The sequence below is a fragment of the Hypanus sabinus genome, chromosome 7, assembly GCF_030144855.1.
Source record: "Hypanus sabinus isolate sHypSab1 chromosome 7, sHypSab1.hap1, whole genome shotgun sequence".
Taxonomy (NCBI): Eukaryota; Metazoa; Chordata; class Chondrichthyes; order Myliobatiformes; family Dasyatidae; genus Hypanus; species Hypanus sabinus.
In genome coordinates, this window is record NC_082712.1 from 171202050 (window position 1) to 171225477 (window position 23428).

The 23428-nt window shown below is 38.2% G+C and overlaps 1 protein-coding gene across 1 annotated transcript in view; it reads left to right on the forward strand.

Moving 5' to 3' along the window:
- Nucleotides 1–2300: 2300 nt before the first annotated feature.
- Nucleotides 2301–23428, forward strand: part of LOC132397397 (coiled-coil domain-containing protein 73-like) — a 139663-nt gene continuing 118535 nt past the window's right edge. Inside the window, exons 1-2 of the mRNA XM_059976118.1 lie at nucleotides 2301–2327; nucleotides 16281–16370. The gene's annotated coding sequence lies outside the window, so the exon portion shown is untranslated. The remainder of the gene's footprint in view (nucleotides 2328–16280; nucleotides 16371–23428) is intronic.

Sequence of the window (23428 nt, forward strand, 5' to 3'; positions counted from 1 at the left end):
AAGTAAGTTTTCAAAGTTTGCAGAGAGATTTAGGCCAGTTAGAAGAGTGGGCTGAACGATGGCAGATGGAGTTTAATGCTGATAAGTGTGAGGTGCTACATTTTGGTAAAATAGGACATACATGGTAAATGGTAGGACATTGAAGAATGTAGTAGAACAGAGTGATCTAGGAATAATGGTGCATAGTTCCCTGGAGGTGGAATCTCATGTGGATAGGGTGGTGAAGAAAGCTTTTGGTATGTTGGCCTTTATAAATCAGAGCATTGAGTACAGGAGTTGGGATGTTATGTTAAAATTGTACAAGGCATTGGTAAGGCCGAATTTGGAGTATTGTGTACAGTTCTGGTTACTGAATTATAGGAGAAATGTCAACAAAATAGAGAGAGTACAGAGAAAATTTACTAGAATGTTACCTGGGTCTCAGCACCTAAGTTACAGGGAAAGATTGAACAAGTTAGGTCTTTATTCTTTAGAGCGTAGAAGGTTGAGGGGGGACGATAGAGGTTTTTAAAATTATGAGGGGGATAGATAAAGTTGACGTGGATAGGCTTTTTCCATTGAGAGTAGGGAGGATTCAAACAAGAGGACATGAGTTGAGAGTTAGGGGGCAAAAGTTTAGGGGTAACACGAGGGGGGAATTTCTTTACTCAGAGTGGTAGCTGTGTGGAACGAGCTTCCAGTAGAAGTGGTAGAGGCAGGTTCGGTGTTGTCATTTAAAGTAAAATTGGATAGGTATATGGACAGGAAAGGAATGGAGGGTTATGGGCTGAGTGTGGGTCGGTGGGACTAGGTGAGAGTAAGCATTCGGCATGGACTTGTTATATTGTTATATGGTTATGTGGTTATATATTAAGAGCAAAAGGATAGCAAAGGACAAGATTGGTCCTCTGGAAGATCAGGATAGTAATCTATGAGTGGAGCTGAAAGAAATGGGGGAAATCTTAAATGGATTTTTAAAGGGATCTTAAAGGGATACTCAGCATGGCTTTGGACATGTCAAACCAATCTTATAGAGTTTATCAAAGAAATTACCAAGAAGGTTGATGAAGGCAAGGCAGTGGATGTTTACATGGACTTTAGCAAGGATTTTGATAAGGTCCAACATGGGAGGTTAGTTAAGAAGATTAAGCTACATGGCATTTAATATGCGGTAGTAAATTGGGTTAGACATTGGCTTCATGGGAGAAATCAGAGATTGTAGATGATTGCCATTCTGACTGAAGGCCTGTGACTAGTGTGCCATAGGGATTGGTGCTATGTCTGTTGTTTGTCATAGTACCAACAATATGGTAAACTGGATCAGCAAATTTCAGTAAATTTGAAGATGTCACCAAGATTGGGTTGGAACCTGGACCAGATGGAATTTAATGCAGACGGGTGTGAGGTGTTGCACTTTGGGAGGACCGACCAGGATAGGGCTCTGAGAAGTGTGGTAGAACAGAGGGATCTGGGAATACAGATTTATAATTCCTTGAAAGTGGAGTCACAGGTAGATAGGGTCATAAAGATAGGGTACATTGGCCTTCATAAATCAATGTATTGAGTATAGGAGTTGGGATGTTATGTTAAAGTTCTATAAGATGTTGGTGAGACTTAATTTGGAGTATTCTATGCAGTTTTTGGTCTTCTGCTTATAGGAACGATGTAAATAAGATTGAAAGAGTGTAGAGATGTTGCTGGGACTTGGACCTGAGTTATAAGGAGAAGTTAAGTAAATTAGGAATTTATCCCCTAGAAAGTAGTAGTTTGAGGAGAGACTTGATAGATGTATACAAAATTATGAGGGGTATAGATAGGGTAAATGCAAGCAGGCCTCTCACACTCAGGTTGGGTGAGTCTACAAATAAAGGTCATGGGTTAAGGGTGCAAATTGAAATTTTGAAGGATAACCTGAGGGGGAACATGTTCATTCAGAGAGTGGTGAGAGTGTGGAATGAGCTGCCAGCACAAGTGATTGATGTGGGATTTTATTTTAACACTTAAGAGAAATTTGGATGAGAGGGGTATGGAGGGCTGTGGAGCTGGTTCAGGTAGGTCGTTGTGACTAGGCAGATTAATGGTTCAACATGGAGTAGCCGGGCTGAAGGGCCTGTTTCTGTGCTTCTATGATTCTAAAAACAGAGGACATTATCTTAAAGTTAAGGGATTGCATTGGAACTTGGACTCTAGTGCATGTTTTGAAAAGAGGTTTGCATGCAAATGTAGTAACTAATTAAGAATACCTCCAGATTCGTATAAATTATTGATAGTGGAAGTTATGCTTCAGTTATACAAGGAATTCGCACAACTACGTTTATGTACTGCGGTGGCCCCTTTACTTAAGGAAGGTTGGTAATGCATTTTAAGCAGTTTAGACAAGGATTACTGGATTAGCATCTGGAATCAAAGTGTGGTTACATGAAGAGATGTTGCATAATCTAGGTTATATTTGCTGGAATATAGAAGAGTAAGTACTTTCATGGGGTAGGTATGGAGAGGATGTGCCACCCTATTGGAGAATTTACAATTATGTGTCATCAGTTAAAAATAATGCATAACCAATTTAAGTCACTGCTGAACCACAATATTTAATTTCATAGGATTTTAAATTTTTGGAACTTGATTTTCACTATTTTTAAGATAGAGCTAGAGAGATTCTTACTTTAAAAAATTATGTAAAAAGTTGCCAAATTTAGGTACGAAAATGGAATTAAATCAGCCATGATCTTATTAAATGGTGGAGGATTTTCAAAGGTCAGAATTGCCTATTTCTCTTAAATCATATCTCTATTAATTTATGTGCAGTCGTAATTTGCTTATGATGGAGATGTTTGTTCTTGCTGCCCTAACACTCCCTTAGTCTTGCAAAAATCTCTTTGTTAGTTGCTATACTACAGTGAAAACAAACATGATTTCTATTGGGCTTCGCAAAAAAGCGAAAATCTGCAGATGCTGGAAATCCAAGCAACACACAAAATACTGAAGAAATCAGCAGGCCAGGCAGCATCTATGGAAAAGAGTAAACTGTTGATTTGTTTACATTGACTGTTTATCTTTTTCGTAGATGCTGCCTGGCCTGCTGAGTTCTTGTAGCATCTTGTGTAATTCCGGTGGGCTTAATCTTTTACTTTCAAAAATAATATTAAGCCATACAGGATCCAAGTGTTGGCAAACAAGGTCCAAAATTAGTTTGGTGTCAGGGTGGAGCGGATGGTGGTTGAGCAGTATTTTTCTGACTGGTAGGGTGCAAGTTCTTTGTGCCTTGAAAATGGTGATGGGGTAAATAGCCTATTGAAGAAAAAATGTGGCATGTTTCTGTGCCCAAGTCGAGGGACTGAGTATAAGAACATAGAACATTAACATCTACAGCACATTACAGGCCCTTTGGCCCACAATATTGTGCCGACCACATATCCTACTCTAGAATCTGACTAGAGTTTCGCTACTGCATAGACCCATTTTTTAAAGCTCCATGTACCTATCTGAGAGTCTCTTAAAAGACCCTATTGTCTTGAATTGGGAGTTGAGATGTCAAGTACAGTTGTACAAAGCATTGGTCAGACTGTACTTGGAGTATTGAATCAGAATCAGGTTTAATATCACTGGCATATGTTGTGAAATGTGTTGTTATCTGGCAACAGTATTATATATAATACTGTTATAACATTATTATAATAAAACAAAATTTCATAAGTATATAAGGTTGAATAAATAGTGCAAAAAGTGAAATAAAAGTAGTGAGGTGGTGTTCATGGGTTCAATGTCCATTCAGAACTCTGATGGCAGAGAAAAAGAAGCTGTTCCTGAATCGTTGAGTGTGAGTCTTCATGCTCCTGTACCTTTTTTCTGATGGTAGCAATGAGGACATATTCTGGGTGATGAGGGTCCTTATTGATAGATGTTGCCTTTTTTGAGACATTGCTCATTAAAGATATCCTTGGGAGGCTAGTGTCCATGATGGAGCTGACTATGTTTACAACGTTCTGCAGCTTACTTCGATTTTGTGCAGTGAATCCCTCCCACCTTCCCCACCAACCCATATTGGATGGTGATGCAGCCAGTTAGAATACTCTCCATGATGCATCTATAGAAATTTGCGAGTGTCCTTGGTGACATACCAAATCTCCTCAAACAAATGAAATGCAGTTGTGCCTTCTTTATAACTGCATCGATATGTTGGACCCAGGACAGATCCTCAGATGTTGACACCTAAGAACTTGAAACTGCTCACTCTTTCCATTTCTGATACCTCGAAGAGGACTTGCATTATTCCCTTGACTTCTCTTTCTTAAGGTCCACAATCAATTCTTTGGTCTTATTAACACTGAGTGCATTGTTTTTGTAACACTACTCAAATAGCTGACACATCTCACTCCTGCATGCCTTCATGCTACCATCTGAAATTCTGCCAAGAATAGTTGCACTGTCGGCAAATTTATAGATGGCATTTCAGTTGTGCCTAGCCGCATAGTCATGGGTAGAGAGAGTAGAGCAGTGGTCTAAGAACACATCCTTGAGGTGCACCAGTGTTGATTATCAGGGAGGAGGAGATGTTATTTCTGATCTACACAGACTGTGGTCTTTCAGTGAGGAAGTTTAAGGATCCAGTTGCAGAGGGAGGTACGGAGGCCCAAGTTTTAGAGCTTTTTGATCAGACTAGTAGGAATGATTGTGTTAAATGCTGAGCTGCAGCCTGACATAAGTATTAGTATTGTCCAGGCAATTCAAGACCGCATTGAGATTGCATACACTGTAGAACTATTGTGGTGATAGGCAAATTGCAGTGGGACTGGGTCCTTGCTGTGGCAGGAGTTGATTCTAGTCGTAACTATCCTCTCAAAGCATTTCTTCACTGTAGATGTGAGTGCTATTGCATGAGAGTTGTTAGGCCAGCTCACCCTGTTCTTCTTGGGCACTGGTATGATTGTTGCCCTTTTGAAGCAGGGGAGGGGACTTTCAACTGTAGCAATGAGAGATTGAAAATGTCTTTAAACACATCTGCTAGTACAGTCGGCTCTCCTTATCCGCGGGGGATTTGTTCCAGGGTCCCCCGCGGATACCAAAAAACATGGATGCTCAAGTCCCTTATAAAAAATGGTGTAGTATTTGCATATAACCTACGCACATCCTCCTGTATACTTTAATTCATCTCTAGATTACTTATAATACATATTACAATGTAAATGCTATGTAAATAGTTGCTATGCTGTATTATTTAGGAAATAATGACAAGAAAAAAAGTCTGTACATGTTCAGTACAGACAGAACCATCGTAGCTCTTCTGGGAACGCTGATGCTGCCTTGGCATCAGGTGATCCTGACCCTCCCGTGATCTTTAAGCTCTTGAGACTGTCGTGCTTTACATAGCTAGCCAGCCATCCCTTACGAGCTTTAAACTCCTTCCTCCTTCCTCTCGCTCACAACACAAGTAGCAAACAACGAGTAATACTTTTAATCATCTCTAGATTACAGTACTTATAATACCTAATACAATGGAAATGCTATGTAAGTAGTTGTTACACTGTCTTGTTTAGGGAATAAGGACGCTTTGGAGGAGGCTTAATAATACTAAAGTCAGGATCTGTGGAGGTTGAGGGCTGAGGACCACTTCGGGAAGTGACATGCCACTTTTCAAAAGATCTAAGATTTCTACTCTCTTGGCAAGGGATAGCGCTTTACGCTCCCTCTTAGCCTTTGAGGAATTGCTTAGAACACTTAATTGCTTTTTAGGAGCAATTTTTTTCACAGAAACAAAGTAGCGACCGAACGAGATGAGAGGCGAACAAAGCTCAAACAATGAATGCTGGAGAGAGGACCTCTGGCTTTTCCCAATTCGTGGTTGGTTGAATCCGCGCATGCAGAACCAGCAGATAAGGAGGGCCGACTGTATATCATTCTTATGCCATACTACAGGAAGGATGTGGTGCTATTAGAAAGAGTACAGTGGTGATTCAGAACTTTCTGATTTAGAAGTGCGTGTTGACACTGAGGCACAGCTAATTAAGCAAAGCCATTGGATTCAACTGGCTATTGTGACTAGAGGTGATCAAGATAAAGTGCGTTTCAAATAATTGCATTGGCAGGTTGCACTCAGGATGTTTTGTAAGCTTGGTGCTTCAATAACTACTTTGTCTCTATTTTTATAGTTTTTCTTAAATCGGAGGTCAGTCTTTCTGTGCTTTATGGATAGCATAAGACTAACTCAGCATACTTATGAATAAGTTATTTGCCAAAACTATTCTTACTAAAAGGGTCTGTGAGACAAATCCAAGTACAGATTAATGAATTTTGATTATCAGTTGCTGGATTCAGGACCAGGTAAATTAGTTTTGTCTTATCAATACATTTCATGTCAAGAAATAAACAGAAAATTTTCTCCAGCTGAATTTTGAAAAATCTGAAGCCATCCACCACAGTCTCCATTCTATCTCCTAACAATGAAATTGTTCTATTTGCATACATTGTATCCTGTTTCACTCTATGATGTTCAGATCAGAAATCCACTGTAACATCTCACCTTTTATTTGATAATGTTGCAGTGAAGCAGTGAGGGATATAGACATAGAACAGTACAGCATAGGACCAGGTTCCTTGGCCTATTACATTTTGCCAAATGAGCCAAGTTAATAACAACAAATCCATTCTGCCAGCATGTGGTCCATATCCCTCCATTCACTGTATATTCACGTCTGTCTAGGAGCCTCTAAAACACATCTACCAACACTCCTGGCAGTGCATGTTGCAAACTTTTAGAATCAATACAAATGCTGCAATTTCACAAACATGAGAAAGTCTGTAGAAGCTCCAGTTCCAGGTAACTTTGCTATCTGGCCATTACTGCTGACAGACATCCATCTGTGATACTGACTCAGGTTTTCTCTTTCAATTCTTGGGACTATTCTAGAGTTCTGCATTTCACATCTTTTATGTTCCCTTGTTAATGAATAAACAGTCAACATCTCAGGCTGAGAATCCTTCATCAGGACTGAAAAGGAAAGCGAAAGGAAGTCTTTCCTTTTGCTTTCCAGTTCAAATGAAGGGTCTCGGCCTGAAACATCAACTGTTTATACATTTCTGTAGATGCTGTCTTAACTGTTGAGTCCCTCCAGCATTTTGTATGTGTTGCTCTGGATTTCCAGCATCTGCGGGATCTCTTGTGTTTATGTTCCCTTGTTTGCACTTTGCTCTCTAACTGCCCTCATTTCACAGCTTTTGTTCAATTTACCTCTTGCTAATTTGCCCCATTACCAACTGACAGGTAACCTCTACAATTTCTTCCCTACAGCGACTCCTAGGCCATGTCCACACTAGACCGGATAATTTTGAAAACGCCGGTTTTGCATAAAAATGATAGGTGTCCACACTATGCGTTTTAAAAAATATCTCTATCCACATTGAAACTGAGATTTCGGCGAATCTCTTCCTCCTGCGCATGCGCAGGACACATCTACCAAAAACAAGCGACGTGTTTGGTGTCGAATCTCACCGTAAAAGTGTGCGTTTGTGTAGTTACAGACTAGAAAATCTTAAAATGACGGACAGCTGTTGACTTTTGTGCAGGAGAACTTAAAAGTAAAAAAAAAACAAATACTGGAGTGTACAGAGGCAATCAACAGGAAGTTCACAGACAAATTGACCTGGCTGATGATGAACATTGAAAAACTGACTAAACTCTGTTGCATTAATAAAGCACCTTGTTAAATGTATAAAACATGTCTGCATCAGTGTTATCTTGTATTTCCATACAATGTTACATTAGGCTGTTACAAATCTATTGTCAGAGAAGTACTTGCATAAATAGGTAAAACCACCTTCATTACGAGCAAGGACAGAAAACAGGGCAAAGTGAGTATGCTTATTTATTCAGTAAGTTATGGGTCAAAGTATTTGGTGAGTACGTTTCTAACTCTTCTGGCGTAGGTTTTGTTGTTGTCTGTTCTGAAATTGTGAGGTTGCTTTCAAGAAAACAATGAAATAGTGCGCTGCCAACTGACAATGTTTTCAGATTTCTCCGGTTACCCCGTCCACACTGATACAGCCAATCCGGCGTTTTCAAAAATGCCCACTTTGGAGAGCGTTTCTGAAAAGCTCCGGTTTCGGGGATGAAAACTCGATTTTAGTGTGGACAAAGGGTAAAAATGAAGAGAAAAAGCTTCGGTTACGGATTTATCCGGTGTAGTGTGGACGTAGCCTTAGTCTCAACCTATCTGATATTTTCTTTGTTCCATTCATTCATCTTCTCAGCAACCAAAAACTACCTGTTTCTGTCTTTCCCTATTCTGACAGTTTTGCTTCTTGCTGCCTATATAAGTGCAAATTGATGCTGTTTTACAGATATAGACATCTAATAAGGTTTTAATGTAATTTCATATAACAAGGCTGATAGTATACTTGCAATGTTTTGCAGTGAATGTAGTGCAGATTAATATTGAGTGCTTGTAACTGACTGATGCTGCAGTTTGATATATTTCAACATTGGTCTAAAAATTGTAGGAAAAATAACAGCGGATGAATTTCAATGTTATAATCTTGGCATGATACAGCAGATGTCAAGGGATTCTTTATTTATCCTTAAAACAAATAATAAATTAAATTTCAGTTTAGTGGGTTCTCACCTGCTGAATCTACCAAATATACATTTGTTCAGAAGGTGGGAATTTTGCCATCATTCTTCAGATCTTTAGTCGGCAACCTGACCTTGAGGGGACCACATGAAAATGTGTGCATTGGACAGAATACATATATTACATTATACTCTTTTTTGATAAATGAAAAATCGCTACCAGTGAACAAATTGCCCCTCTGTTAGTATTGTTTTTTCTTTTACTATGATGATTGAATACTTCCAAATTTATGAATGGTGTGATTTCAAATTTTTAAACTGTGACATTCTCCTTTCAAACTTATGGGTGATACTGATGTGAAATTCCTAATTTGAAAAGTGATTGGTCTCCTGAGCTGTTACCAGCCGGGAAAATGAATGAGAATGCTCTTGTCACAAAACAGCCATGCCTTGTTTTAGATGAATTAAGGGCAGTATTTTATCTACATCATAAATTCTTTATTAAGCTGGTGACCGAATTTGAACAAATCCAGGATTTCAACCTGCTGTCCTCTTGCCCTACCCTGTGTAAGACTGAAAATAAACACATTTTCCACCATATGAATGCCTTTGGGAGGTCTGTAAGCAGAATATTGGAGTAGATGTTGCATTAAGTTTAGTGTTCAGCAGTCCATGAGGACTAATTTGTAGGGAAGAAATTGGTGAACCCTTGGGAAGTAATAAACGTGTACTTAGATTTTAAAGTGTTATTGAAGACCAAAACCAAAAGTAACAATGTGGAAATAGAATAGACCACTTGGTAGCTATAAGAAGTGCCTATGTAGGATTTAGTGCCAAACGGAAATGACAAATAAAAAAATACATTTTTGATATATGTAAGGAAGGTACTAACTGATTATGTTTATTTTTTGCAGACATAATGCATTTTTGATGGTGTAATGTTAACTAGCTCTAGTGATTATCTTTGAAACTTAATTAGAACCTCCAGAACTTAATTAGTCCTTGTGAAGGGTCTTGGCAGGAAATGTCAACTGTTTATTCATTCATCTCCATAGATGGTGCCTAACCTGCTGTGTTCCTCCAGGATTTTGTATGTGTTGCCTTGGATTTCCAGCATCTGCAGATTTATTTGTATTTGTAGAACCTCCTTTCCCATGGTTATACAGTGATCATGCATATAACTTAAGTGATATTGTGCTAGTAAGTAAAGAAAAATATCTTATGACACTGCTTATGATTTAGCATATAGTAAATCAGGCTCTAAATAGAATTTCATTTCCCAATTTGCGAACTAAATGAATAAGTAGGTCCAAACTAACTGAAAGTTAGGAATTAAGAAACTTGCCCATGTTGAATATTTTGTTGATGTGCTATAGTGCACTTCTGTTCCTTTTGATTTTCTTATGGTATTGTCTGCAAATGACCGGTCTGCATTTGGGTCAGCATCAAAGGTTATTTTTAGAGTTTCCAATTGGAGAACATCTAATTCAGCAACAATATAACTCGAGGACCAAATGAAAGTAAGTGTGTGTGTGTGTGTTTCTGTGTGTACTGGTAACATTACATGTATTGCCATGTACATTTCTCCTATATATTGGAAAATGAATTGCTAAGCATTCAAATGATTATGACAATAACTCACTTTACAAGTCAACACCTCATTGATGCTCCTGCTGAAATTATTAAAAACAGATACAACATGGGAAGAGATGAGCTTTGTTAGCCTTCCATTACTTTGAATAAGAAACTACCTCCTTCCTGATGATGATGGAGTATTGGTAACCATATTACTGTGGCTGCTAACAACTGCCAAATGTCTGAACGTATAGTGTTAGAGCATAGAACCGTATAACACAGAATGGGCTTTTCAGCTCTCAATGTTGTGCTAACCTTTTTACCTTCTCCAAGATCAATCTAACCCCTCTCTTCTATATAACCCTATATATTCCATCACTTCCTCTTATCTCATACCTCTATATTAAGTTGCCTCTCATTCTCATTTTGCCCCAAAGAGAAAAGCCCTTGTTTGCTTAACCTTTCATCATAAGACATGCTCTCTAATACTGGTGGTGTTCTAGTAAAGCTCCTTTGCACTCTCTAAACCGTCCACATCCTTCCTATAATGAGGACCAGAACTGAACACAGTTCTCCAAGTATTCAAACCAGAGTGTTATAGAGCTGAGGTACTTACAGTAATTCTTTTAGATAGGCAGTTTAACCGTTAAAGCTTAGCTAAGGTTCTGATCCTGTCTTTGTATGTGCCATATTGTATGATGTGGGTGATTATGGTATTTCCATGTCCATGACTGTTCTTGGCAAAGTTTTCTACAGAAGTGATTTGCCATTGCCTCCTGAGCAGTGTCTTTTACATGACACGAGACCCCAGATATTATCAATTCTCTTTGGTCTCAGTGATTGCATAATCAGGACTTGTGGTGTTCACCAGCTGCTCATACGACCATCCACTACTGGCTCCCATAACTTCATGTGACCCTGGTCAGGGGTGGAGGGGCTAAGCAGGTGGTATACCTTGCCCAAAGATGACAGCAGGCTAGGGGAGGGAAGGAGCTCCTTACCCCTCCTTTTGTAGCGGTGTATCTTAACCTCACCACCTGAAGCTTTTAATAAACATTCTGAAAAACTTCGGTCTATTTGGAGGTTAAACCTTTATATACTTATTTTGACTTCATAGTAGCACGAGTTCAGGCAAATGGATAATCGTGAAGTGGATTTTTTTGTTTCAGGTTAGAGACTATTGCCTCTTTGTGGAGTGTATTCATCACTTGAAACATAGCTTTTTTTTGCAATCTTTTAAGAAATAAATAGAAGAGAATATAAGGAGCTCTGTGATAGTTTATGCCCAGCATTGTTGGGTATTTTTCTTTTGTTCTTACATTGAAGTTTAAAATTATAAAGAGGGCTCCTCTACTTCAGTGAGGCTTGATGTAAGTTGGGGGACCACTTTGTCAAGCACCTTTGCTTTGTCAGCAATAAGCAGAGTTTTTTCTGGTGGCCAACCGTTTTAATTCCAGCCCCCATTCCCATTCCAACACGTTGGTCCATGGCCTCCTCTTCTGCCATGATGAGGCCACTCTTAGTTTGGGGGAGCATATTCCATCTGAGTAGCCTCCAACCTGATGTCATGAACATCAATTTCTCTAACTTCTGGAAATAATTCCCCTGCTGTCTTTCCTCTTTGTCCATTCCGGATGAAGGTAGGGTACTGACATGTATAGGACATTGGTTGACAGACAGGAAACAAAGAATAGGGATTAATGGGTGCCTTTCAGAATGGCAGGCAGTGACTAGTGGGGTACCGCAAGGCTTGGTGCTGGGACTGCAGTTACACTTATACATTAATGATTTAGATGAAGGGATTAAAAGTAACATTAGCAAATTTGCAGATGACACAAAGCTGGGTGGCTTAGTGAGGAGGATGTTATGAGAATGCAGGGTGACTTGGACAGTTTGGGTGAGTGGGCAGATGCAGTTTAATGTGGATAAATGTGAGGTCATCCACTTTGGTGGCAAGAACAGGAAGGCAGATTACTATCTGGTGTCAACTTAGGAAAAGGGGAAGTACAACGAGATCTAGGTGTTCTTGTTCATCAGTCACTGAAAGTAAGCATGCACGTAGAGCAGGCATTGAAGAAAGCTAATGGCATATTGGCCTTCATAACAAGGGGAGTTGAGTATAGGAGCGAGGAGGTCCTTCTGCAGTTGTACAGGGCCCTGGTGAGCCCACACCTGGAATATTGTGTGCAGTTTTGGTCTCCAAATTTGAGGAATGACATTCTTGCTATTGAGGGAGTGCAGTGTGATTCATGAGGTTAATTCCTGGGATGGCTGGTCTGTCACATGTTGAAAGATTGGAGTGACTGGGCTTGTATACACTGGGATTTAGAAGGATGAGAGGGGATCTGATTGAAACATATAAGATTATTAAGGGGTTGGACTCGCTAGAGGCAGGAAACATGTTCCCGATGTTGGGGGAGTCCAGAACCAGAGGAAGCAGTTTAAGAATAAGGGGTAGGCCATTTAGAACGGAGTTGAGAAAAAAACTTTTTCACCCAGAGTTGTGGATCTGTGGAATGCTCTGCCTCAGAAGGCAGTGGAGGCCAATTCTCTGGATTCTTTCAAGAAAGAGTTAGCTAGAGCTCTTAAAAATAGTGGAGTCAAGGGATATGGGGAGAGGGCAGGAATGGGCTACTGATTGTGGATGATCAGCCATGATCACAGTGAATGGTGGTGCTAGCTTGAAGGGCCAAATGGCCTACTCCCACACCTATTTTCTATTCTCCACTCTAGCTCCCCTCATAACTTTTCTCCTCACCTGCCTATCACTTCACTCTGGGGCCCCTCCTCCTTTCTTCCATGACCCACTCATCATTTTTGTCATATCCTTTTTCAGCCTTCTAACTTTTCCACTCTGACTTCCCAGCTTCTCACTTCATTCCTCTTCACCCACCCACCTGGTTTCACCTATCATCTTCTAGCTTGTAACTCCTTCTCCTCCCTCTGCCTTCATATTGTGGCTTTTTCCCTGTTCCTTTCAAGTCCTGATGAAAGGTCTTGGACCAAATGGTAACCATTTATTCTTTTCCATAAACGCAGCCTAACTTGCCTCACAGGAGGATGAGAGGTGACCTGATAGAGGTGTATAAGATGATGAGAGGCATTGACCGTGTGAATAGTCAGAAGCTTTTACCCAGGGCTGAAATGGCTAGCACAAGAGGGTACAGTTTTAAGATGCTTGGAAGTAGGTACAGAGGATATATCAGGGGTAAGTTTTTTTTCACAGAGAGTGGTGAGTGCAGGGAACGGGCTGCCAGCGACAGTGGTGGAGGCGGATATGATAGGGTCTTTTAAGAGACTCCTGGATAGGTACATGGAGCTTAGAAAAATAGAGGGCTATGGGTAACCCTAGGTAATTTTTAAGGTAAGGAAATGTTCGGCACAGCTTTGTGGGCTAAAGTGCCTGTATTGTTGTGCTGTGGGTTTTCTATGTTTCTAACCTGTTGAGTTCCTGTATCTGCAGAATCTGCAGATAACCTGTATCTGCAGAATCTCTTGTTTTTATGATCTGTCGTTGAATAGCAATGTGTAAATGCTTACTATGAATTTTTCCTTTTTAATTTTAATGAAAGGGTTAACAGATTAACAAACTAAGTGAGAAAGTAACTTCAGATGATCATGTTCAAAACTTATTATCCTAAATTTGGATTTCATTTTATTTGAATAGAAATAATTGGAATATTAACCATTCTATGGATTTTGTAAACCTGTACTGTATGGAATTATGGTGTTACTGTAGCTGATGTAAATTGCATTGGATCAACAGGATACTCAGATTTGAAATTCCTCTTGTACTGTGGTGAAATTTCTGCTAGGAGTTATAAGAAATAATTTTCCTAATTTTTGAGCTCATAGTTGTGAAACTTTGCTATTTAATATTTTAAAATATTATTATAATTAGTTAAACAATATGAAATCATTTTGTATAATGCACCTTGAAAAATTGGATAGAGTGTCATTTAATTTTGGCTGAAGAAATAAAACCACCTTGGTGGGGGGGGGGGTCACACTTTATTAAAGCTAAAATGTGGAAGGAATTTAAGTCCCAACTCCTTTTTTATCCTATCCTATTTCAAAAGTTGCAGTTTGACTGAGCCTATTGCTATTTAGTACAGTGTAGATTGAGAACTATATGTGGGGTGCTTCTATAGTGTTAACTGCTTCTATCAATAGAGCAGGTAAGGAACCTTTACATATTTTAGTGTGAAAGTTATCAGGATTACATATCTAGTAATAACATACAGAGCCAGCCTTGTAAGTTAGTATTTTAGTGAAGATATTTCCTCTATTCAAATAGATATATGATGAACTTTTGGAAAAATAATACCATGTTTGCCATATCTGAAATGCTGTCGATGTGTTGCTTGGGGCGTTATTGTCTAAAGGTTATGTGTATCTGGACTAATGTTTTTAACACTTGTCCTACAGGCACTTAACCACATTGTTAGCAATAAAGCATGTCTTTCATGACCTTTATACTTGGGGTCTTCCCTTCATCTTCAGGTCATTGTCTTAACCTTGTTTCAAATAACCAATTACAAATCCTGAAGGTTTGCTATTAGTGATTTCTACCTCCTTGTAATTTGTGGAATTGTGGAATTCTTTGTTTCAACAAATAATTTTACAAGTATTTATAAACTCTTCCAAAAATTTTCGCATGCTGTATTTTAAATTTTTTACATACCTATTTCTACCATCATGGTTATAGCAGTTTAAACTTTAAATGTTGAGATTATATCACTTTACACCTTATATGCACTGTTGTTGTTAGAAAGTTTCCAGACATCAATATAATGGTTTGAAATAAATTCTCTAGATGAAATGAAATAAGAACAGATCAGCAAAGTGTGTGTTTCTACCACTGTTTAAAATATGCTTTCTGAGTATTGAGTGTCTGCAAAATGTACATCTTGTTAATATGGCTCTTATTGCTCATCTATTGATAAAGGAAAAGCTTCTGAAGATTGAATCCACAGGAAATGGAATGTTCAAATGCACATAACTCTTGGAATTAGAATCAGTGCAGTCATTAAATTCAGTAGTAGTTTTGCCCATGTTTTTAGCAAGAGTTGGCATTTACCAGTATTATTGACATTGTTGGGACATGTTAACATTTTAAGAAAAAAGGTCAGTAGATTGGAATGGTTTAGTATTTTTGCTTGAATAACGAGGGATTTAAAATCAGAAACAGATTCATTCTCACTGATATATATCATGAAATTAGCTATTTTGCAGTAGTCATATATTGCAATACCTAAAAATGCTGTAAGTTACGTTAAGAAATATATTGAAAATGCAAAATGAGCAAAATAGTGAGGTGGTGTCCATGGGTTCATGGTCTGTTCAGAAGTAGAAGAGAAGAAGCTATTCCTAAAACATTGAGTGTAGGTCCTCAAGCTCCTGTGCCTCCTCCTGATGGTTAGAATAAGAGGAAATGACTTGGATGATGGGAGTCCTTAATAATGGACTCTTCAGCCTTTGCCTTTTGAATATGCCCTTGATGGTGGGTATGATGTTTTGTAATTCAAACAAAAAATAAGCAAAAAGAAAAACAAGGGATCCTAAGGATGTGCATCTTAGTTTCATTATTAGCAAGATGTGCACATATGATGTGGTGGAGTGATGACACGTGCCATTCACATACTTTTACATATAACCCATAATAAATTATTTAAACCAACAAGAATGTTTAATCAAACAATATATTTACAATATTGCTGTAATATTACTGAAATATTAAATACACAATCCTCTTGCCTGCTTAGCAATAGACTCCAACTCAATATAGAATGCATGTCAATGTATATATACATACACACACACATATATAGACACAGTGTACTACTACATAGACATTCACATCACAGTGAATTTTAAATTGTTCCATTCAGGCCTAAAGGTTAATCATTGCGGAGGATTTCTTACTTTTGTGGGATAGCATCTTTCCTGATTTGGCGGGGTGGGAGGGGTCACTCTGCTGGGCAGGTGAGACTTGTGGCTATGAAACAATCTTAGGTTCTGGGGCCTCCCCCATGGTGAATGTAGAAAGTGGTCTGACAGCTCTGGATACTTTTCTTCTCCTTTCTCCAGATGCTCCATCAGCATTTCCATGTCTAGTTATCCTCTTGAGTTCGATCTTATACTTGTGCTTTCTACGAAACAGAGCCCAGTTCTGGATTTGTGCCGCTGCTGTTAGTGGAACACTCTCTTTGTGGTTGAAAATGGACTCCAGTGTTGATGATCAGCGATGAGGGTAAACTGTCTTACGTACAAGTACTGGTGGAAAGGTTTTACACCCCAAACCAGATTCAAGGCCTCTCTGTCAATCTGTACTTTTTCCCTCCAGAGATAAGGGAACATGACACAAAGTCTATGGGGTGTTCACTTCCATCACTCATAACATGTGACTTGACTGCACCTATACCATAAGCCGAGGTGTCACAGACAAGTTTCACTGGACAACGTGGATCATTATTTCAGTATAATGTCTGACATCATCATTTCCTTTATCTTTTGGAAAGCCACCTCACACCATTTTGCCATTGCCATTTCTTCCCGATCTGTAGTAATGGCATCAAAGGGTGGAGCACAGTAGCAAGGTTTGGCAGAATCATGTTATAGTAATGGACAAATCCTAAAAAAAGACCACAACTATAGCATGTCTTTTGGCCTTGGGGAATCCACCACTGCTTGAATTTTCTCAGCACACTTGTGTGTCAATGGTGTGACCACAGTAAGAGATGCTTGGTTTAAAGAACTCACATTTGTTGTGTCGGGCTCTGAGCTGATAATTTTCTAATCTACTAACTGTCTTGAGATTTTGGAGATATTCCTTACTATCCTTATCATTAACAATACACCACTGATGTTCAATTTGGACCAATCAGGACCACTTGGCTATGGACTTTATCTCAGCCTTGATCGAAATGTGGGCTACAGCTGAACTCTAGAAATGAATGTAGTATTGATGCAGCGTCTGATCAAGTGCAGCATTGATATGCTCCGGTAAAACCTACGTCAGTGTGTATCAAAGAAAAAAGGCTTATGGTTTGAGTAATATCTCACCTAAAATAAGATGTCAGAGGTCAATAATCCCAGCCCAGAATTGTAGGAGTTCCTTGGAGTGTTGTTGAACCAACCAAATTCAGCTGCTTCATCTATGATCTTTTGTCATGAGACTAAACTGTGGATGTTCACTCAGAAATGTATCAATGCATATTGTACAAGCCTATTTGCAATTCATCAACTGAAGCAGCCTTGCATGCATCAACAACACCAAGATAGCATTCAGGCATGGGCGAAAAGAAATGCAATGTTAGAAAATGCATGGCCATTCACTTTGGTAGTAGAAATAAATGTGCAGGCTATTTTCTAAATGGGGAGAAAGTCCAGAAATCTGAAATGTAGAGGGACTTGGGAGTCCTTGTGCAGAACACCCTGAAGGTTAACTTGCAGGTTGAGTCGGTGGTGAGGAAGGCAAATGCCATGTTAGCATTCATTTCAAATGGTCTAGAATACAAGAACAAGGATGTGATCCTGTTTTAAAAGGCATTGGTGAATTCTCACCTTGAGTATCATGAACAGTTTTGGGCCCCTCAACTTCGAAAAGATGTACTGGCATTAGAGAGGGACCAGAGGAAGTTCACAAGGATGATTCCAGGAATGAAAGGGTTATCATACAAGGAACGTTTGAGGGCTCTGGGTCTGTACTCACTGGAATTCAGAAGGATGGGGGAGGGGATCTCATTGAAACCTTTCAAATGTTGAAAGGCCTAGACACAGAAGATGTGGAAAAGATATTTCCCATGGTGGGAGAGTCTAGGACAAGAGGGCACAGCCTCAGGATAGAGGGGTGCCCTTTCAGAACAGAGATGCAGAGAAATTTCTTTAGCCAAAGGGTGGTGAATTTGTGGAACTTGTTGCCACATGCAGCTGTGAGGCCAGGTCATTGGGTGTATTTAAGGCAGAGATTGATAGGTTCTTGATTGGGCATGGCATCAAAGGTTACGGGGAGAAGGCCAGGCACTGGGGTTGAGGAAAAAAAGGATCAGCCATGATTGAATGGTGGAGCAGACTCGATAGGCCAGATGACCTAATTCTGCTCCTATGTCTTATGGTCAATGATGTTATCCAGGAGCACCTGGTCCATCGCTTTCTGCCAGAGTGCAGGTGCAGATGCTACTCCAAAAATAAGCCTATTATCATGATAAAGCCCTTTGTGAGTGTTTATGCTGAGAAACATTTTGGACTTTTGTCTCCATTTGAAGTAGGCCTCAGTTAAGTCCACTTTGATGAAGTGTTTCCCTCAGAAAGGTTTGCAAAGATATAATCTATTCTGTGTAGAAAAAAACAGGTAAAGTTTAGCTTACCTTTCTTGAAATTAATTATGCTTGTCTTGAGTTTTTAAAATTTATGAAAAGGAAAGAAAGATTAATTTCAAGAAAAGTAAGCTAAATAAAGGTTGTAAATTGATTTTGATTAATGTTATTTACAACATTAATTAAAATCAATTTATAACCTTTACTTAAATTAAATCTATCAAGCCTACCATTAGAAATATTAAATCCCATTTTGGTTTAAGTCAGTTATTTAACAGAAATTTATTATGTTTGTCTTATGAATTTTTGCTGTAGCCATTGCTGCATTTGTAGTTGCTTGCTACAGACTAGGCACAATGGACTAAGAGAACTTGGATCACCAGTCCATATAAAACTCATAAACTCATTTGATAAGCAGCTTTCATTGTAATGACAGAATTTTTTGTGTCCGTTGTTGCACTAGTGCAGTGAAATGACTCAGAGGATTGTAATTCAAACATCACCACATTGGACCATCAGACATGTCTAGAAAACACGGGTTAATAAAATATAAAAGTCGGCGAGTCCATTCAATGCTCAGAAAACACACTTCACACTCCTCATCAGCCTATGGTCCTCCTCCTGTACAATACAGCGCTCACCAATTATCAATGGCTTCCCCTATCTCATGTCAAAAACTGAAATGGACTCAACCAACTAAACACAGTCTGACTGTGTACTGCCATACTGTGTTGAGAGACCTCTAACGAGATTGCTAACGGGATGGCTCGGTCACTGCCTACCACTACGAGCACTAGCATTGTGTGTTGTGGGAAGTTCAAAAATTTTTGTTTATCTTTTTAAATCGCATGGAACCCTAGATTGAGAAACCCTGGTCTAAATGTTCCTGCATTTCTTTCAAAATATTAGCAAAGTTAACTTCAGCTGGTTTGGTTGGAGCAGTTAAACCTGTAAGAAAGCTATATGCCTTGAAATCCAATGCACTCAGCAAAACTGATATTTGCTTCTCATTGGCTATTCCATTTGCTTTAAAATACTGCTCAATTCACTCAATATACATATTCCGGTTATCTCTTATGCAATCCATCACATCTATTGTTTCGCTGTAGCCCACCCATTTCTTTTTTGTTTTTTATGATTATTAATACTCAGTACCAAATGTATATGAACCCATGAATTTGTTTGTTTTCTGCCTTTTTTAAATTCTCTCTCCCTTCAAAAGAGACATGCTGTGCTGCTTTTTTTTTAAACTCGAACATCTCGCTTTGCTTCAACAGGTAGGTAGTTGTTTCAGGTTCATTTTAAAAATACCTCATTACCACTGTTACGTTTAGTAATTCAAAAACATAAAACTATTAAAAAAAAACAAGGGAGTCTTGAGAGACCTAGTTCTGTTTTTCACTTTTAGTGAGACACGCATGTATGGCATGGTGGCGTAATGACCTATGCCATAATGTAATTAATTATTTATATGAACAAGAGTGCTTAATCAAACAATATTACTCAAATATTACTGAAATATTAAATACACAACTGTGGGGAAACTAGTGCCTTTGAATCTTGCTGAGTTTTTTAAGTCCTGTGCATTGATGCCTCTATACTGATGGTGATGCAACCAGTTAGAATGCTCTCCATGCTACATCTCCATGCTCCATGTAGAAATCTGTTAAAGTCTTTGGTGACATACCAAATCATCTCAAGCATAATTTTTCATCAGGAAAGTCCCCAAGATTGAAGACCAAATTAAACCTAGTAGCATATAATTGATACAGAGTTGTGAATGCTCTTTGAGTATCACTGATCCAAGGGCACATCAGTTGACAAACTAGTTTAAATTGTTTTTATAATAATTATGATTAATGGAGCAAAGGGAGTGTTAGCTTGAGCTCCAGAAAGGTCCAGTGAAATGAATACTGGCTTTCTAAAATGAGGTGCTGTCAGTTCAAGGGGTGATGGATGATAACAAAATTTTTGGTGCAAACTTGATTCCTGAAACACCATATAAAATGTGCAAACTTCCCAGCAGTTTCTTATTTTCTTGCAAATTGTTTGTCTTGCAGAAACAGAGGAAGTGGAATATTTGTATTATTTCATTATGGATGTACATCATTCATTGGGATGTATGTTACACCATTGTGACATTTACTTGGTTTAAATACACAGGGGAATATTTTGAAGTAAATTGGATGACACTTTATCTTGTCTGTCAAAAACAACATTCTCTGTAAGATTATTTGAAATAAAATTCAATTCATGTACTTTGTAGGTGATGTTCAGTGCATAATTTCCTTTCTTGTTAAAACTCCCATGTACTGTCTTCACCAAACTACCCAAAATTCCTTATGTCTGTCACAGGTTGTTGATTACAGTACATTTCAAAATCATGCAGTATTTTGTAAATCTGGAACAAATTTTGCAACAAGAAATCAGTAAAAATTAATAAATAAAGCTAGTGTAAACTCTTGGAATACAGCAACTTTAAAAATTTCTATCAAAGAATTTGATGTTAAGTGAAGATTTACATGAAAAATTATGAAATAATTATGTTCTTCTGTGGGTATTAGACTCATCATGCCATTTTTTTCACCAATTTGCCCTGTGATCAATAAGCTTTTTGAGCTTTTCTGCATCCTATAGTTCTGCAAAACATTTAGATTGTAGGTATAAGATAAATTAACAATCAATAATGCTATTGAAAGTATGATGTAAGATGAATTTAAAAATTGTTTTGATTTTATTGATGATTGCATTCTAACTGGCTATCAATGCCTGATGCATAAGGTGCTTTAAAATGTTAAATATTCACTTAATTTGCAGTATTTTGTATAATTGTGATTTTTTTTGTGCAAATGTTATTATGTAGTATTTATGCTTAATTGTTTTTGACTTGCATTTTCATGCACTATTTTATTTAGTATTAATGGATTTTGAAAATCATGGCTTTAAAATCACGAAATGAGAAAGACCAGAATATCTGAAATTCATCAACGTATAATAAATATAGGCTCTCTTAATGTTTGTATAAATTGTTGTTATGATGCTCAGAGTAGGCAAATGTCACAGTAGATGTCCTGATCTTTGTAAAAAGGATACACATACCATTTACTGTTGCTTGCATTCAACTCTGGTGATAAATGCGGTTTTGCAATGTGATTAAATGCATATTAGTGTTTGCCCAAGGCACTGATTATTATCATTTTTATTTTCATTACACTGTTACTGTAAGACCATATAATTCATAAAGATAATACAAAATCACTTTGTTGCTGCTAGAAATAATTCTGCTTTATGGATGATGTCCTTTTAATTTTTCCTTTCATGGATTATAAAATTGGTTAATATCCACTGAACTGAACCAGTGGAGAAGCAAATAAAGATGTTGGCCTCAGGTCACAGTGTCATTTGTGATACTGGCAAATTCTTACGGGCTCATTTATCCCTGTACATGATTGATAACGTTATGGGTTAAATGGAGAATGGTTTGGTTCCATTAAAGGATCATCTCCAGTGAAGACCTCCCACTTAAAAGTCAGGCATGGCAACATTTGTGATGAGAAGACAAGGGACTATCCACAGGTCAAATTAAATAACTTAAATAATTTAACTGGAATGACAGTGTAATTTGTCCATTCTGTGTTATTACCTTGACCCCTATCAGACTTGTAGGCCATCTTGCATCCAACCCCAGGGTGTTTAAGATGTATTTTTTAATAAATAAAAGTTTGAGATTAGGCATTTATAGCAGTCTGTACTGTGAAGGGAAAATATTTGAAGGGAAAATAAAGTACTAAGCTTTGATGTTTATAGCTAAGAAAATGTTTAAGTTAGGGTATTTAAAGAAAAAAATGTTCAGGTTTAAACTACAACCAACACTTTTAAATAATGGAAATGGGTCATTAATTTCTCTGTTGTTTCTGGATATTGAGGAAAACAAATGTTGATGTGCTTGGATGTTGCTGCAAGTTGAAAGTAACATGAGGTAGTCTAAAGTGATAATGTAACATAATAATCCTTGTAAATGTGTTCGCTTAACTCTAAGTTCCAGGCTTTAATGAGGGAATGCCAAAGTATTGAGTAAAATAGATTGAACAATTTTTGTCTGTACCCTGCCAGGGACAATTCTTCTATCCTGTCCTTTTTGCAACTTAAAACATGCTTACTTTCTCACTTTTCAGTTTTCATGAAGGGTCCTTTACCTGAAATGCCAACTGTTTCTTTCCTGTCAGATGCTCCCTGACCTGCTGGGTATTTCTGACACTTTTTCCTTTTGTTTCCTATGTCCAGCATTTGCAGTATTTTGTTTCAAATCACATTTGCTTATGTGGGAGGATAGAACATTACAGCACAGTATAGGCCTTTCGGCCTACAATATTGTGCTGATCTTTTAACCTACTCTAAGATCAGTCTAATGCTTCCCTCCCACATAGCCCACCCCCATTTTTCTATCAACCCTGTGCCTATCTTAGAGATCCTTAAACGCCCTAAACTATCTGCCTCTACCACTACCCCTGGCAGAGCCTTCCATGCACTCACTTGTCTCTGTGTAAAAGAAATTATCAATGATACCCCCCCCCCCATAGTTTACTCCAATCACCTTAAAATTATACTCCTTGTATTAACCATAAGACCCTCATATTAGACATAAAATGTAGTAAAATTACATTGGATGTGAAGTGGACTGCTGGGACCAGATTTACCCTCTCCTGGGTATGAGAAAAACATCTGATCTTCACTAAAACTTGGCATTTCTCTGTCTCCATTGGACACTTAGTGAAAGATACAAAAATAATATCCCTGTGACTTCCTAGGAAAAATAGCTTATTGAACTAGTTCTTTAATAAATTGATTCCATCTTTGGTTTGGGAAACTAAATACATGTATCTGGGACTACTTTTAAAACTCTTCATCATTGTTTTCAAACTTCCTCATGAAATTACCACTGCTTATCTAGAATCCTCTCCTTAAGCTTCTCCTTCCAGTGTCATTCTTTAAA